Here is an 18,281-nt window from a genome sequence, read left to right as displayed (position 1 = left end):
CTAACTACAGCAGTCATGCTCCACTTGAGGTGAAGTAGATTGGAACTTGTGCATACAGATGCAAGTGTCATAAATTGTGCATTGTTTCATGTCACTGGAACGTACGTGTGATCACGTGTGGAACATGCGAGCTATTATAGTATATTAGTCAAGGTCATTCTAAGCTGCTCTCTTACAAGACAGAGTTCAATTGCTTCTGCATGAGCCAATTTAATTGCCGCCACCATAAGTTCTAATATATCCAGTCACTAAACAGCTTGCTTGCTTGCGATAATTGTTCTATAAATAATTATTCAACTGTTCGCCATATAGCACTTTGAAATATCGAACTGCATGTATTATGAAGAGAACGCAAATCTTGTGAAACCAGACCTTCATGAGCTTATGTACGGTTGTTACAAACTGACGTTTATAACAATAAATAGTATACTTTCATGTCGCCTTTCTTTAATGTAATAAAATTTGTGGCTATGTTGTTTTAGTAGAGCTGCAAGAAATCGACTGCCGCGAAACTATTGCTCCATCGCTATAATTTACGGTGAGAACACTTCCTGAAGACTCGTGGCGCATGTGAGAGCGTCAGCAGCGGCGCACGCTTTTGTTCATTTTCTTTGCGCCCTATTCCAACTTCGTCCCCACTCGCCCACTTCATTTGACCGCCAAGCGAGCGTATCTGCGGAAATGCGCCGGAGCGCATGTGGCCCGCGCGTCTTGTTTCCGACGCGCCCCGGCGGTGCGCCCGTGACGACAAATTGCCACGTGACTCTTGCTGGACCAATCGGCGCGCGGGCACGCAACGCGTCGCCTTCCCGCAAAAGCCTGCACGGGCGCCATCTTGCTTGCGAGGAGAGGTCGAAGGGCTCTCGTTTTTCGGACCGCCCGGCGTGTTGCTGCTGCAGACGCTTCTTCGCGAAGGGATTCGGTGTTCGTGGTCGCCGTGATGGAGAACAACGTCAACGCCAACAACGGTGCACAGCAGGCCGCCGTGCAACTGGAAGTCGGCGCAACCGTGCGCCCGTTCGATCCGGCGTCTCATGACTTGGACCCCGGTTTCAGGCTGACACGGTTTGCCGATCTTAAAGGATGAGGGTGTAAAGTCCCCCAGGATTCGCTAACTAAACTCCTGGAGGGACTCCTACAACTCGGCGACGGACCTTGCCAGCAGCGCCACTATTACCAAGTCCAGGGCCTGCCACGTTCGGGTGAGCGCCCAAATACGTGTGCCACGCAGCATCCACACTGATATGTGTAGTGATGTGAATGTTTGCGTATGTGCGGCTTCATATACACCCCCGTGTATTCATCGCAGGCTCGGGTGTCGAATGCAGCTTGACTCCACTGAGGCACGGTGGACTGTCGCTGGTGCAAAGCGTCGACTACTTGTATCCTCTGGTCGAAGACCCCTATGTCATGGTGAGGCTCGCCGTTGCAGCAGTGGTATCTATTGTCTGATTGTTGCTGTCAAAGTCGTGTCACTACTTCTCTGTTCTCGGGATATGCGTTTCTGTACATGTCTTTTGTTTTATAATTTGAGATGTTTGCCATCGATGTGTGCTGAAAACCAAAGCAGTTGTCAGAACGCGGTGATGTTGAAAGGGCCTTGAACGCTCAGTACTGTGAAGAACCCTTAATAGACGCTTTTCTGTCTCGCTTAAACCATAGACCAACGCGGGTGTCACGCGTGCACTTTCGATCGCGATCTAGCACCGGTGAGGGTCGAGTATCCAGAGCACGTCGATTGCCTCCCCCTACATCTTGCACAAACGAGCCAATCAAAATCGAGCAACTGATCGAAATCGGAAATGCCTCATGCGACACGCGTCGCTGCTCTGTAGTGTTGTTCATTGCCTGTTTGGCATCCGCAAAGTGAAACAGCGCAAAGGAAGAGGATGCAAGAAACATGAACACACATGGCCAGTGCGCAACTGCTCTCAACTGAGCTTTATCGATTAAAGTGCTTTTTATAGTGTCACTCAACATCACTGGCAAGATGCCGCACGCTCACAAGTAGCCAGTAGCAACCAACAGTCATTACTGATTCCTCCTAAAGGGGCCGTGCAACACTTTTTGTGCATGGTCAGAAAATGCTGCCGATCGGTGGTAGAGGCTCTCGACAACACGCGAGCCAAATATTGTAGCGCAGCAGCCGGCCTGGATTTTACAATAATTTAACAGTCAGCTGAAAATTTCTTTCTATTCTCTCTCGACAAATGACGGAAGACGCTCAAAAATCACATGGAGAAAGCCCATGTATCAGCCATTGGCCGATTTGAACATGGTGCGCTCGGTCGTTACAGAGATCTACGAGGGAAGAAGTTTGAAGAAGTAAAGAAAAAAGGGCTCAAAGCCACGAGGTGCCCATGACGTATGTTCTTTGCCCCTGCCATCCCACCCTGCTTTGCTACCAGCACTTTCGTCGGGACGAAAGACTGCAATTGCAGCATGGGACAAATTTTAGTAAATTCACTCGCACTAGACGAATTCTTGAAATTTTTGCAGAGTTTGATTTGTGAGGCAATAAGCTCTTCCAGTGAATTCATTCTATGGTTACATGAAAAAAGTGTTTCAGGCCCCCTTTAACAGATTAATAAATTCTTATTTCGATGCGGTATTGCAATATTCCATGTACTTCTGTGTATTGAACCATGTCGTCGCCCTGTTTTCTAAGTAAAGAGATAACGGTCGTAATAGTTGTTGCTGACAACTGTGTGTGTGTGGCATATCTTGTCAGTGGTGACGAGTGACACTGTAAAAAGCACGTTGATCGAACGAAACTCGTTCGGGTAGTTCAGTGCTGTACTTGTGTGTTCATGTGCCCTGTGTCTTTCTGCTGTTAAACTTCCTAGGGGTTGCACCAACTTACTCAGGCCGAAGCACTCCTATGTGGCAGCTGCGTGATAGTGCTCCACTAAAGATCTGTACACGGTGGTTCAAAAGGGTGTGAAGCATAAGTTGTCCGGGTTCTGTCAGCAGTGTGTACGCACCATGGAGAACGACGACGTATCGTGCAAGAGCTAAACTGTATTGGCCTCCACTTTTTCATTCCTTTCGCAGGGTAAGATTGTGTGCGCCAGTGTCCTGAGCGGACTGTATGCACACGGTGTGACTGAATGTGACAATGTGCTGTTAGTGTTGGGTGTGAGCAGCAAGCTGACGGACAAAGAGCGCGATGTGGTGTTGCCCCTGTTGGTGCGTGGCTTTCGGGATGCGGCTGCTCTGGCCGGTACTAGTGTGACTGGCGGACAGACGGCTTCCAACCCTTGGCTCATCATTGGCGGATGTGCGACGAGCTGCTGCCATCCGGCGGAGTTCATATCGTAAGCATGTTTCTGGATCCATTGGAAATATTGACATGGTGCTCGACTGCTGACCTGAACGTCCCGGGTTTGATCCCGGCCATTGAGGTTGCATTTCAATAGAAGCAAAATGGTATAGGGCCCCTGTGCTGTGCAATGTCAGTGCATGTTAAAAGAATACCAGAGGGTCGAAATTCTCAGAGCCCTCCACTGCGGCGCTTCTCATTATTAAATCATGGTTTTGCGATGTAAAGTCCCATATATTATTATTATTATTATTATTATTATTATTATTATTTTTTTTTTTTTTATTGGAGTGGTTGACGATTTTGAGAGCCATCGGGGTAGCTCGGTGGCTGTGGCATTGCAGAACCAGTGCACAGATAGACAAGTTATAAGGCGTAGCGAAATGAATAAAAGGTTGTTCTAACTGAGGTCAGGTGCTAGAGAGTTTTCATTTTACAAGTGAGTTCTTCCTAAGAAGGTTTGAAGCTGCAGTGGCACACAAAATGACTTTCAACATGGTGGCCATCGTTGAAGAGGCTCCAAGCCTTATAATGTTAACACGGGCAAACATGAAATTAGTTTTGCAAACACCAGTAGTCTGAACCATGTTAACAGCACTGGTTATTTTTTATGTTGGTGCCTTGGTGCAGTGTTTGTGCCACCTTGACCACGGGAAGCGTGTTGCAACTCATATTGGTTGGGGCAGCGTGTTGCAACTTATATTGGTTGGGACTGCATGTCTTGTTTCTGTGTTCCTGCTTGTGCTATGTATTATGATATTGGGGTTGCATATATCCTAAGCTTTCAAACGGCTAGCTGAACGCTGTCGTATTTACTTAGATCAACGAGTTTAGGAGCTTTGGCACAAAAAATTTTGCATCTTTTTTTTTTGTTACGATAGGCAGCCAACGACCTGCTTGTCATGGCTGAAAGCTCGTTTCTTTTAGCACGCAGCAATTTTTTATTTGGAGGCGACTTGCAGCACTAAGTCGCAGTTTTGGTTTCAGAGAGTGCCAAGTGAGCTGGCGCCCAAAGTGGTTTTCGCGTGAACATAGCTGGCTACGTGAGCTCACAAAGCCACGTGTGGACACACGAGCACTGAATTCACAACTCTTTTTAACAAAGGCTTTCTGGGTGCTCGTTTCACATACAATGGCGCGAATGTCCTTTAAAATCGATTTAAACGTGTTCTAGACTATATTATCCATTCCTATTTTGTATACGAAGCGTGTCTGTCCACACAAATTTATCCTTCAGGTTATCTCGCCTTCAAAATTTTGTGTCATTACTCCATCAAGCCAATGGCGTTGGCCAGTGCAACTATTTTTTTTCTAATAGTTTTGTTCATGTCACGGTGCAAGTTGCGCATGATTGGATGGAAAACTGACTCAGAATCAAGTGTCATTTCATCATTGCCACTGTGGACATCAATCCATGTTTGGTGCAGCAAAACCCACTTCTATAAATTCGCTGATCTATTGAGGAAATTTCCATGTTCTGGCAGGTACCCATCGGGTGTCATCAACCCGAATTCGCAAAACTGACTTAGCCAACGATCTTGATTTAGGAAAGTTTTATTCAAGTAATTGAGTGTAAAAGCAGCTATTTCTTTAATTTTGGTGCAGACAGGTTTTTCTTCAACCTTGTGCTCTGTGCCGCATTGAAGCATCTACCGTAGGATGCCAAACAAGGGTACCTCTTACGGTGAAGGATAATCCGATCAGATTTTGGAAGGGGCACTGGCTGGGTCCCGGACTGAAATTCAAGTTGGGGCCGGGACCAACTTGAATGTCGGTCCGCCACGTGTATGGGCATGAAAAATGCTTATACACGTTTTAAATGCAATGATTTATTTTTAAACTATTTCATAAGCAACATTAGATATGCACTTAGTGTAGTCATTGTTCTGTTTTACATGAGAAATGCTCATATTGAAAAAAAAAAAAGGTGGCCGCAGAGGAGGAAGGGGAAGGGGTGCACTTGCTCGGTCTTTGGCACTTATTTCAAATCTCCCATAAAAGGGATGGAGGGCCGCTTGCTCGGCATTTTGCAGTTGGCGCCCATGTGATAGTCCTAGATTCATTTCGACAAGGCTGTAAGTAGTGCCCATGCATGGAACAACAATCTGTAGTGCTCTGCTCTGCCGGGTGGCGCCGGGGACGGTGGTGGCTGCTTTTGTAATCTCGATTTGTCACTAATGGCACTGGTTGTTCCCTTGCAACATTGTTGTTTGGCCTCCTCACAAGGTCGCCTCACTTGTTCTCCATGTCTTCGCATATCAGCCTATGATAGCTTCACAGGACCATCTACATGTCCGGCACCTGGAAATGGCCCATCTTCTGTTTGGGCTGTCCTTATGGATACTTTACGCTCACAGGCATCAGAAATTTGCAGCAAACAAGATTCTACGGTAGCTTTTGGGTGATGCTACATTACAGTTTTAGAGGTCGAAGGAGTGAAATATTCTTTTCACAATATTGCAAAACTTCCTGTTTTTACAAACGATAATTCGAGTAGGGTCGTCATATAGTTAATTTAAGTATTAACTATACTGTGAGGCTTACATAGATACTGGGAAATGTTGAGCGCACTGTTAAGCATGAGAAGCCAGTTTTCATCTAAACCTCAATCATACACATGCAAAGTTTATTCTGCAATGACGGTTGTTTGTATTTATTGTTCAGTACTACTCTGTATAGCAACCGTGTGTCCTTGGATAATCAAATGTGATCAGCTGAATGTTTTTGTATGAGGGGCTGCTGCGACCGTTCTGACTGTTTCAGAATAGTTTCATTGCTGTGCTGTCACTGTAGTTAACATTTCCATTTCAATCCTGAAAGGATATTTTGTGTGGTGATCAGTGGCTTCCAAGACTCGCTTTATGTATAATACACAACTGCGCATTCTCTTGAGAATCCTGTAAACCAGTTTGTAATGCTTCGGTCTGGCTTTTCGCAATGGATACTTCATAATATGAAGTTTATTGTTTAAGATTTGCTGCTATAGCCACTACCGTGACATCAACCTTGTTTATATTAATGTGAAAACAGACTAGTAATTAAAAAAGAAGTACCTAGTATTCAGTTTGATTTGCTTTTGATACTATTATGTGGTTTCATAAAATTAGGTCTCGAATTTCACTCCTTGTGGACCTGTACAAAATATCTTATGTGGTTTTCATTCGTTCAACTTTCATTATTGAATAATTTCTGGCATTGAGACAAATGTGACTTTCACTACTATTAGCTCATTTGTGCAAGCTGTGGATTCGAGTCCACTGCAGGGATTGATTGATTGATTTGTGGGGTTTAACGTCCCAAAACCACCATTTGATTATGAGAGACGCCGTAGTGGAGGGCTCCGGAAATTTTGACCACCTGGGGTTCTTTAACGTGCACCCAAATCTTAGTACACGGGCCTACAACATTTCCGCCTCCATCGGAAATGCAGCCGCCGCAGCCGGGAATCGAACCCGCGACCTGCGGGTCAGCAGCCGAGTACCTTAGCCACTAGACCACCGTGGCGGGGCAGTCCACTGCAGGGAAAAGCTGTGATTTAGATCAGGTTCAGTCGCGATCAATTATGGCAATGGGACTTTGGTATTGCAGTTTGTTCACTTATGGTTTTTTTTTGTTCATCCTCTTGCAGAGCAGACAATGCAGTGGTCGGCGATGTGCTGGTGCTGACCAAGCCCCTGGGCGTCCAGGTGGCAGTTAGTGCCCTCCAGTGGCTAGAACAGCCCGAGAGGTGGAACAGGGTTCGGCTCGTCGTGGCTGAGGAGGACGTCCACAAGGCCTGCCACCGCGCCCGTGACTCCATGGCACGACTCAATCGCACAGGTATGCCAGCCGTTCTGTTGATTGAGTCACCTTGGTGGTTTGCTGCCACAGCCGTTACAGGGGGTGAGCCCCCCACTTTCCTTTGTTATCATCAAAAGGGGTGGCGTCAACTTCTCCCCACACCTTTACTGCAGTTGGACCTTCACACTGCTTGCTTTCCAAGCAATTGTTACAGGGCTTTGTTGCTTCCTTCTAGGGCTTTCTCTCTCCGTTTGTACCAGTAAGTGCATCAAAAGCTATGCATAGGTGGGAAATGACAAGGGCACACCTGCCAACTCTCCTGAATTATCCGGGGGACTCCCGAATTTCGACCTCATCTCCCGATTGTACGAATGCTATCTGGAATCTCTCGAAAAGTGGCCCCCACAGCCGAGGTGCTTATTTTTTTTTTAATGACGCGTGTACGTCAGCGTTTTCTGCTGTGATAGTTGCGGTGCTGCCAAAGAGCACTCGCTGCTACACTTCTAGTTCACTGTAACTGTACCGTAGAATACTGCTAAGCGTGTATTGCGCGTCTGTGCAAACGCCGGTGGCGTAAGGACGCGCTCGGCATCGTACGAAAAGAAGGCGAAAGAAAGGTACCACAACTTTTGCGTGTGTCTTGGCCGCCCGCATGGTGCCTCGTTTCAGTAAGATCATGAGTGCTCACGCGGGCATACGGTAGTGGCGACCTCGGTAGCTGTGCAGCTTACAACGCTCTAGTCAGCCAGTGGCTGTGGACTTCGGGTTTATGGTGTGGTCATTTGGGTATGTGGCATCATTTGTAGAGAGAAGAGGTAGTGATTTCTAGCTGTCTTTAAGCATCAATTGTAACTTCGGCTCGCGTGTTCTCAGGAGCTTCAACTACCAGTTGGCAGCACTTTCTGGCCATGCTGAAGAAGGGCTAAAGGGCCCCTGTAGTGTGCAGCGTTGTGGCTATGCACGTTTTTGACAATTATGGCAACGGAGGACCCGTTATCTATTCAAACAACTGTTTGCTTTTCTTAGGAAACCCACGGACCTATGGCAGGCTGTTGTGAGGAGCATATCATCGCTTCGTTATCATTTTCATTTTTGCATTAATTTCAAATACTATTATTTTTTGAAGAGTAGTAAGTTTAATGGCACAAAAAAATTTGATTTTTCGCTTTCTGCAACAAATAAAACAGCGTACTTCTAAAGCTTCTAAAGCTAAGTGTGAGTGCACCCTCAAAAAGTAATGACAGTGTGTTCTTGAAAGTTAGTTTTCGTTCCTACTCCATTTCGACGTCGCAACACGCTATGTATGAGCTTCTTGTCACCAGCTCATGCAAGGTATGGTAAAATTTACATGTTGGTGGCGCACAGTTGGCCATTTCGAATGTTTCAGTGGCGCAAAAGTGGCCGTTTTGGAAGTTTTGGTGCCTGACATCATCACATTTAGCTAGACCACCGCATGGAGTCACCAGACTTCGAACTGGAGCCTGATGTCATGTTATTGCTGAAGTCTGTTAGTGTGTCATGGCAAAATTGACTTTCATATCAGAATAACCTATACCAGCAATCGTTGTGCCTCACGCTCGCTCAGAGCTGTCTCTGTATAAAGGGGAATTGTATGGCATTGTAAACACACTCCTGAAAAATGGTGGTGGTACTCTTTTAAGACTCGACCGCTTTGGAAAGAAGGTGTGGCAATCAGGTGAACCTTGACCGATCCATGTGAAGGAGAAACCTGCACGCGCCTACGTTTGCTGCGAATGGTGTTTAATTGGAGGGACAGCACGAGAGAAAACTTGGACACAATACGAAAATTGACTTGTCGTTTTGTAATTATTTGCATTGCACATTTCGTGTAACACTTTTGACATGTAGCCTACAGATTGGAAAGAGTTTGAATGTGACCCCTGGTATGTGCAATTACTTTAGATAACGTCATGGCCACCAAACGTAATGTTGGCTTTGACTTGTGTCAAGTCTGAAATTACGCCGACATTGCACAAAACTGGAGAGGAAAGCAAAAAGCATTACTTAGCACCAAGTCTCTGTGTTTCAGTAGGCCAGTACCGTACAATGTTGTAAGACTCGGAAATAGACATGCAAGGACCTTCGATTTATGTTTATAGATGCACGTTAGCATATTCTAAATTGTTCTTTGTCACCTCAACACTTTTTACATTTCTGTGTAGTAGACACCACAATGTGCGTATAGGTTGATGCCTGCATTTCTCACTTTCCAGCTGCGCTTCTAATGCACAAGTATAATGCTCACGGTGCCACGGATGTACGGAGCGGCGGTCTCCTCGGTCACGCACAACTCCTCGCACGCGCACAGAAGAACGACGTCTCCTTTGTCATTCACAACCTGCCTGTGCTGGCCAAGATGGCAGCCGTGGCTAAGGCATGTGGATCCACCTTCCAGTTGCTGCAGGGCTTTTGTCCCGAAACGTCAGGTACGTTGCTGACTTTTCTGCAGCGTTTGTGGCCGGAAAAAGTGCTGTGAGCATGACCATTGGCTTGTGTGGGGCTTCCTTTTGTAATGGTAGGACAGGTCTTAGAATAAATCAGCAGTCCGTGGTCCCCATTATTATCAGAAACCTGCATGATCTAAACCTTGCACATCAAATTTTGACAAGACAGGTCTGATTCGGTAAAGATGTGGGGTAAACTTGGCGCATCCCTCAGGTGATAAGAGGAAGCGGGCAGCAGTGCTACAAAGCACGAGTCTTGCTCAACGAAGCATCTGCGGCACGTCGTTCATTCCGCGTCGGCATGGAATCAGGCACACCCGAGTTCTCTCGCAGTGTCACAAGCCGGGCGAGCCACGCTCTTTGCTAGTGATGATGATCAAACAGTGCCGCAAGCAGCCCCACGCCCCCTTCATGTGCACGAGCATAACCATAGAGTTTATAATTAGTTAGATGTAAACGCTGGCTGTAAACAACGTACTGGTTCACATCATATTGAGACAGACAGTGAAACGATGAAGGGGACTGCTTGGTATGCATGAAAGTTTGGTTTATTTTTATTATTTTTTAGAAGTCTTATAACAAACCTTAAAGGCCCCCTAAGGGCTATTACACAGGCGAATCAGCATGTCCTAAAATCTCAATATAATTATGATAGATGCCGTACTGAAGGGCTCAGGAAATTTCCGCCACCTCGGGAGGGGGGCGGGGCGAAATTCCGCTTAATTCGAAATAATTCTGCATTCCAGTATTTTGCAAAGTAAGACTGGGTGGATAATTCGAAGGGCAGGTCAGCACGGGTCTGATTAATTCAAAAGCTTGGATGATATGTGCCAATTCCTAATCCCAATTTTGATGCAAATCCATGGAAACGACGGGCCTTAAGAACCACAAGGCAATTAAATGTAGTGACATTAATGAAAGGCAGCTGAAGTACTCCAACCCCACCACTTCCAGCGAGAGAAAAAAAAAATGAAATAAGAGCGGTCTTGTGGTTAATCAAAACTTGTGCCCGCAGGAAACGCGACATGCTTCACTGCAACACAGCAGTGACACATGGGCAGCATGTTGCATGTTTCTTGCAACGTAAGCGGGGCGTGATTCACCCATTCTTTCTGGGATCGTAAAGAAATTAATAAAGGACAGTTGAGCGGAATTCGTGATGTATGCGAACTTCCGATTGCCGGTTGCTGAAGTAATTTGCACCCTTGCACTGCTGGCTGAGTTTTTGCCCACAATGCTTACTTCAAAAAGAAGTTCAACAGTTTTAATTATCATTTTTTGCCCGCAGTGCCTACTTCGAAAAGAAGTTCAACAGTTTCAATTATCATTTTCTTTTTCAGTCAAAACACATCGCGAATTTTGTCGCATTGGCAATTATTAGGTTCCTTATTTTGGCAGACAGAATGGGTGAATGGTCGCATCACGACGTGTTGAGGCAGCGAGAAGCAGGCGACATGCTGCCCGCATGTCACTACTGTGTTGCAGTGAAGATGTTTTGTTTCCCGCAGGCGCACATTTCAGTTGATCACGACAGAGTGTTCTTTTTTTCGGTGGCAGCAGCGAGGCCCACCGTTTCCCCGTGTTTGTGGCAAAATTAAGACCAGGTATACATAACATAACCTTTGGAGCTGCCAACTAGCTGGCGCAGCAAACGACCAGCCCTGATCATTCATTTAAGTTGAATAGTTCGAAGTTCCTTGCATCCTACTTTTTTGATGTTTTGTTAATTTGAAAACCCACCTAATTCTAAGATTTCTTGCGGCCCCAGTGATTTCGAATTAACGAGGTTTTACTGTACATTCGCCTTAGACGTCTCGAAGGCTAACGCAATCCCTCCTGCTCCCCTTCGTAAGCTATGAAAGCCCACTTTTGACCAAGTGGTCATGAGATAACATCATCATGTGACATCACGTCATGTTGACGTCAACACATGATGATGGGCGTTTGCATCACTCATTTTAACATTGCAAACGCGGGCCACCGATGGCCGATGTTCTCATTGAATTCAGTTTTCACATTTGGAGAGATATCATGTATATAGGATAAGAATTTCACATGGGTTCGTCTGATAATTGCCGAAGTTGTTATTTCTTTAAGCAGCCTGATTTGTTTTGTTTCACTTTGAATAGTATGTTTTTTCATGATTCATTGCCAATGAATAGATCTAATCTCTTTTCAAATACATTTCTTGTCTGTTCACCATATCAAGTTCACCAAAAAGATTAGTGGTATTTTGCATGATGATGCATGCATTATTACTGCCACAGGTGGCCTGCTGATCTGTCTGCCAAGAGAACAGGCAGCAGCCTACTGCAAAGACATTGAAAAGCAGGAAGGTTATCAGGCCTGGATCATCGGCATCGTGGAGAAAGGCTGTCGGACAGCGCGCATCATCGACAAGCCACGCGTCATCGAGGTTCCCTCAAAGGACAGAGAAGGTGAACTTTGGTAGCAACATCGTCGGCGCGTACGACCTGTCTGCCACCCTCGGAAACTGCTGGTCGGGCACTTGGTTCCTTCTGGGTGTCAACCCGCCACAGCATTGCAGCACAGCAGTGTCACCTTGCTCACTCTGTGTTCACCTGAGTGCTGATGTGACGAACTACAGTGCGGGAAGGGATTGTGTGCCGGTGCTTATTTCCGACACTTTCCTTTGGTCTATGGGCTATTTTTTTCTAGCTGCACCAGATTTTTTATTAAAACTGGTGTAAGTCGGCATTACAATGTTTGTGGCATTCGAGTGTTCAGTTTGGTGACCTCTAGGTATAGAAGAATTTGCTGTGTTGTGCATAACTTATGAAGATTTATTCTATTAATGTTCCAATGAGTGATGTCGGTCGGTTCGAGCAAATGAGTAGTTTCGAGCCTCTCTTCACAATTTGGCTCGGCCGCTCTCTGTTGTTAGCTCCAAAAATTAAGTTTCAGGAGCTAGTGGAACAGTTACGTAGACATGTATTTTAAATTCAAGAGCTATGAAATTGGTGCTTTCAATGAGCTTTTGAACATGAGACAACTGCGTAGCCTTGTGCCTTAGCCACCTACGATCAATTAATGCTTAACAAATGGAACTTGCTTAATTGACACATAACTGTATGAATTACTCTGTGTCGTGAAGCTGCTAGTCTGATAATTGAATGCAAAAAAATTTCGTCACCATCATATACATCTAGGCCCGATTTTAAAAAGCTTGGTGCAGCTAAAGAAAAATGCCCTGTATGTTAGGCAACCCGAAGAAGCTAGCTACTTTGCTTCTGATATTACTCAGTCTTTCATTGCAAAGAAGCTGTGTATCGCTAACCTGTACGACGTGCCAACACGTGGGGTCGAGCTAACGGCCACGACTGGGGTAGGTGATAGGGGTGGGGAGGGGGGAGCGTTGACGCAAACCTTTCTCGTCATTTCAATTCCCACTGTTAGATTAGTATTTTTGCCACCTGTTCACCGACCCCAACCATTTTTTGTTGGAAACCTACAGTCGTAACACTTTATTGACTGGAAGTTCTTTGCACACTTACTTCTTAAGGTCTGATTTGATGTGTTCAAATAGGGTGTCATTTGTTGCTGGAATAAAGTTGGAGTCTTTAAGTTGAGCTACATACTTTAGAAAGGAAAGAAGGCAGTGGTGAGAGAGAAAACAAGTACGAGAAAAGTACACAGGACTGGTGCTTAGTTCGAAGTGAGGTTTATTAAGACAGTTTTTACACATCGCAAGACCATCATAGGGTGTCATATCTTTATCGTCAATCGGTGATACTCTGTACTATCTCGTCGTACTTTTTTTTGATGCCGCTGTCCTGTCATGAACTTCCTTGCTTGGAAAACTATTTTTTTTTTTCTATTCAGGTCTTGACAAACGCAACAAACTCTGTTACTTTGATGTATTCTTCATTTGTTGCACTGCTTTTAAGTGGTGCGAAAACGGGTCATTAGTACCGAGCTCTGCACATGCTCTAGTCTACTGTGGCCACTGTAAGGGGGTAATCATAGAGTTTCTCGCAACGTTACCTAGACTGAAATGTGGCGCCACCCTCTGATCGACCTTCGTAATGGAATGTGCTACGACGACAGCATCGTCGTACAGTGTGAGTGAGGCTTCGCTCAAAATGCATATATGACTGCAGTGAACTTCAATGGACCCAAGGAAATAGTTCACTAAACTGAATATTCACTAGAATATGGAACAACATTAAGCACGGCAGACATTAGAGTCAAAAAGCGTGAAATGCAATTTTCATTTGCACTGCTGCCCTTAAAGCACAAAAACAGACAAAGCTTTCCAGATAGTCAAGGATTCTGTGCACTGCCTCTGGCGCAGCTTGTTGCTGAGACACGAAGTCTCGCAACTTTCTAACATACTCTACTGGCTCGGCTAAAGTTACAGTATTTGAACCAACCTCAGCCATTACGACTTCCTCGTGGCACTTTTCTTCTGGTTTAGCACAAACACTCGAAAGAATTTCTAAATCAGATACTTTTGCACAAGTGACAAGATCACTGTCACACTGCACATAGTCCTCAAATGAAGCACCACTGAAAATGTCCAGCTGTTGACAGACCTCTGTCCACATTCCAGTGTCAATGACCCCGCTGTTCTCTTCCTCCTGCTCACTGACCTCGTCATGCTCTTCTTGCTCATTTGCATCCTGCAATGAAGAAAGGCCGAATTTGTGCCAGCAGTTTCTAATTATAGCCTGTGACACTGACCACCAGGAGCCTGTCACCATCTCGGCCGCCTGCCTGACATTGATAGGCTCATTGTTCCCAATCCTTATATTGATTAAAATCTGTTGCACAAGCCGCCATCGGTACTCGACCTTCAAGTTTTATCTGATGCCCAAGTCGAGCGGTTGAAGCACGGCAGTGCAATTTGACGGGAGGTATTCGACATACACATTGCTCAAATGGAGATCGAAAAGATGTGCTGAGCAATGGTCTACAATCAAAAGAATCTTTCTTTTTGTCTTTCTCATTTCTTCATCAATGCTCAGCAGCCACTCACTGAAGAGATTCTTGGTCATCTATGCTTTTTGGTTGCTTTTATATGGGCTTGGAAGGAGAGAAAAACCTTTGAAACATCGCGGTTTCGCATATTTTCTTACCACTAGGGACCTGAGCTTGTGGCTGTCTCTGGCGTTGCAGCACAACAGCACAGTGACCCTTGCTTGGAAGAACCTGATAAAAATACCAGTTTCATCGGCATTGTATATGTCATCGGGTGAATATCCACTAATGATATCTCGTAGTTTTTTATCCCTCCAGGTTCTCGCCGCTTCATGGTTGGCATGTTTGCTTTCGCCGCAAATCGTTTTCCACGCGATCCCATGCCTATCCCGAAATCGCGTAAGCCATTCGCTGCTTGCTTCGAAGCCAAGAGCGTCTAGAAGCGGAGCAAATTTCTTAGTTTTGCACTGTATCATTGGAATGGACACGGGTATGTTTTGGGATAGCAGGTCGCAGAGCCATACCGCAATACCGCAACGGCATTGTCCACTGCCTTGAAATGTCCCGTGCAGAGTCGTTTCCTAGTAGGATTGAACGAAGTTTCTTCTTAGAGCTTCGATTTCTGTTTGACTATTGTTGACAACGTCGACTGTGCAATTCCGTATTCCTTCGCAACCTCCACTTGCCTTTGCCCACTGTCCAGACACTGAAGGATTTTGAGCTTGTCTGACAGAGACAACCGCTTCCGTTTCGTGAAACTCATTACGAAAGTGGGCGGACGGCGCGTGAAATGGGCTGTTGTTTCCAGAAATGAAGATAGCCGCACAATGCCGATGATGCCGATACATGCCGATGAGACAGACAAAAAAATAAGGGGCGCTGGCAAACTGATGCACTTGTGGCTCGTTTTCGTCACCCGCACGGCCGCTTTGCCTCGGCGGCGCTGCATGAACAAGCGATGTCGCACCACTGCCGATGGATGGGCGATTTAGCGGCGGCTCGCATTAGCTATGCAGTGCTGCAGTGCACAAAAATTTGTTGAATTGATTCAAAAAATTAGCCTGGGTCTGCGGGTCAAGTTCATTCAGTTGAAAAGTTCACTATTCTGACATTCGTTTAACTGAAATATTTTTACATAGAATGCATAAGAAAATCGCCGGAAATTTTTGAAAAGTTCTTTATTCTGAAGTATTCATTAAACCCACGTTTGCACAAGTGAGAGTTTATTGTACTCAGATAAAGCTTCCGTATAGAAATATCGTCATTAACTGTTCTTGTTTGCCTATATTAGGTTCTTCATTGAAAAATTAGTGACATCTGCTTCGTAAAGTGCTGAAAAGAATCAACAGACTGTCACAGAGCAAGTGTCGATGTTGTCATCTGTCTTCCAGCTTTAATGGCTGGTTAGTATCTTTTATGCTTTGTAACGTTGTATACCCAAGCAGAAACCGCGATTATTAAGTCAAATATACTTTTGGCCTGAAGCTAATAAAAGCATAGCTTTTCATGTGTGCTGTTTAGTGCTAAAATAACTATTGTCTTCAACATATCTTCAGAATGATTCCAAACCAAATTCACCATATTCCAGCGTTATTAAGCAATAACGTCATCCAGCACCACATTTCTTGCTAGGTAATTGTGAGAAACTGGAGGGCGGGAGCGGGGAGGGGGGGGGTCAATGAATCCGCGCACCTACTAAGACTACTGAGCAGCCCCGAGGCAAGAAGTTCTTCCATATTGCCTAGCCGCTGCTTGGCAAGCACAGTGTAAGGTACCTGTTTGCGTAGAGTTTCCCACAAAACTCACTAGGAGGGCAGCTGGCGCTAGTGTCTGCAGTGGTAGGCCTAGGTATGATGGTTGGCATATATAGGTTTGCCTAAACTTCATTTATGGCTTCAGAGGACCAGGTGAACTAATTGGAAATTGATCACTTCTGGTAGAATACTGGCAAACCTCTATATAGTAATCCTGGGTATAATGTAACAATAGTCTTTTTGCAACTAACTGAGACTTTGTGATTGAGAGGTGTAGCCAGTATAAATCATTAGGAATGCTATGTATCATTGGAGAATGTTAATTCGATATATAATGTGACAAATATATTCCTGCGTCCAATGCTCCTTTTGTTTCGGCAAGGTTATCACAAGGGCAGTGATTGCATTAGCTATGCACGTCAGTGTCGGTGGGGTGGGGGGATGACTTAATACATCCGTGTGTCTTTGATCAAAAAACAGTCAGATGCGCCGTGTATCAGCCAGCAGTCAGTGTCTCGTCGAGACACCGATACGAGACTCGTCTTCACCAAGTTGACAAGTCTCTCACCATTTTCAACAACTGCCGCTGTCAACTTCAGGATAGTTGTGTCCTCCCAAGAAATTTCTGTGATTCGAGCGTAATGCCATTAGAAACGCACAAGCGCATAAACTAGCTGAATCCATGTATACTTCCCATCATTTGCGCCACATCTGAACGACTTTAGTGCCAGTTCTAACCATAGCAGTGTTTTGTAGGGAACCGTGCGCCTGTTTGTAGCAGCAAAGGCACCATGACGTGCGCTGCCTCTGCCCAATTCTTCGTTTCTGGGCACTGCCAGTGTGGTGGCGCCTGCGCCGTTTTTGTCATGTCTTTTTTGATGTCCTTATGAGTGTGTTTTCTGCCGAAAATGTGTTAGTGTGTGTGTGTGTGTGGCACGAGGTCTCGATTTCATTTTTCATTTAGAGTTTGGTGGGTGACTTTACCTCTGGTTATGTTCTCCCTAGGTCTATTTGTGTGTGTGCTTTCTTTCGTGGCAGTGTGTCAGTGTTGTTGGGTATCTGTCGTATTTCCTTTTAGATCTAGATTTGTGGCATAAATCTTTGGAGTGGACTGCCTTGCTTTTTTGGTGGTCTGTTACAGCCACACTGTCGTATAGGGCAAGTGCCCAGGACGTGCTTGTACTTTTCGAGACGCACAATAAAAACTTCTTCTTTAATAAAAGGTTTTGCCTCAGAAATGTGGCATGTTGAACGGTATCTTTCTTCGAGCTGCCAGTTCTCGCTGCTGCTTGTTCTAATACCTTTGCCTAGGTGGAATGCCTTATCTGGAGAAGTCTACAATTGATTTAAGGTGAGGCCCACAAAAAAAAATATGAAAAGTTATTGTATATTTCATATTTACTGTCACTTCTGCAGAACAGTCTAATGTCGTTATTTATATATAGCTTGGTCTTACATAACAATAAAGTGGTGCATTGTTACAATTCTTGTAATAAGCACATATTTGTAAAAATGATGGCTATTTTAACTAAAATTCAACATTCCCAAGTAAACTTGAACTTTCATGAATCTTGCATACTGGCCTTGATGAGAAACATTTAGTATATAAAAATGCGAACCAAAGAAAGGTGTCATGGTTCTGGCTTACGTAAGTTTGGAGGGCAGCTATTAAAGTAGAAATTCTGTGTTCTGTGATTGCACTTGATTTCTTGTCTTATCATGGTGTTTCGAGACAATTGCATGACATTGAAATTCTCTAAGATATAAGCAGATATAAGTTACTAGCCTCACGAAACGCTGTTGTCGGGAATTGTTTAATGTGGTCAAATCAGTAACAAAAATTGTGTATACAGAAGCACGTTTCTCATTTGGAGACTGAATCAGGACCTCTTATAGTAGTGAATATATAAAAAAATCGATGTAATAAACAGCAGTACAGAAAGCAAGCAGTAAAATACATCGCAGAAAGAAGAGTGTGACTTGAGAAAAAGCAATAGCAGAAAGCAGCAATATAATACA

General features: G+C 44.9%; 1 pseudogene; it reads left to right on the top strand.

Annotated features, from left to right (window-relative positions):
- The first annotated feature begins 795 nt into the window (after positions 1–795).
- LOC119163536 (inactive selenide, water dikinase-like protein) lies at positions 796–17,484 on the top strand (annotated as a pseudogene).
- Positions 17,485–18,281: the final 797 nt, after the last annotated feature.

Source organism: Rhipicephalus microplus, unplaced genomic scaffold (genome assembly GCF_043290135.1).
Source record: "Rhipicephalus microplus isolate Deutch F79 unplaced genomic scaffold, USDA_Rmic scaffold_123, whole genome shotgun sequence".
Taxonomy (NCBI): Eukaryota; Metazoa; Arthropoda; class Arachnida; order Ixodida; family Ixodidae; genus Rhipicephalus; species Rhipicephalus microplus.
The sequence above is the reverse complement of the archived record's forward strand: the minus strand, read 5'-3'. Positions and strand labels throughout refer to the sequence as shown.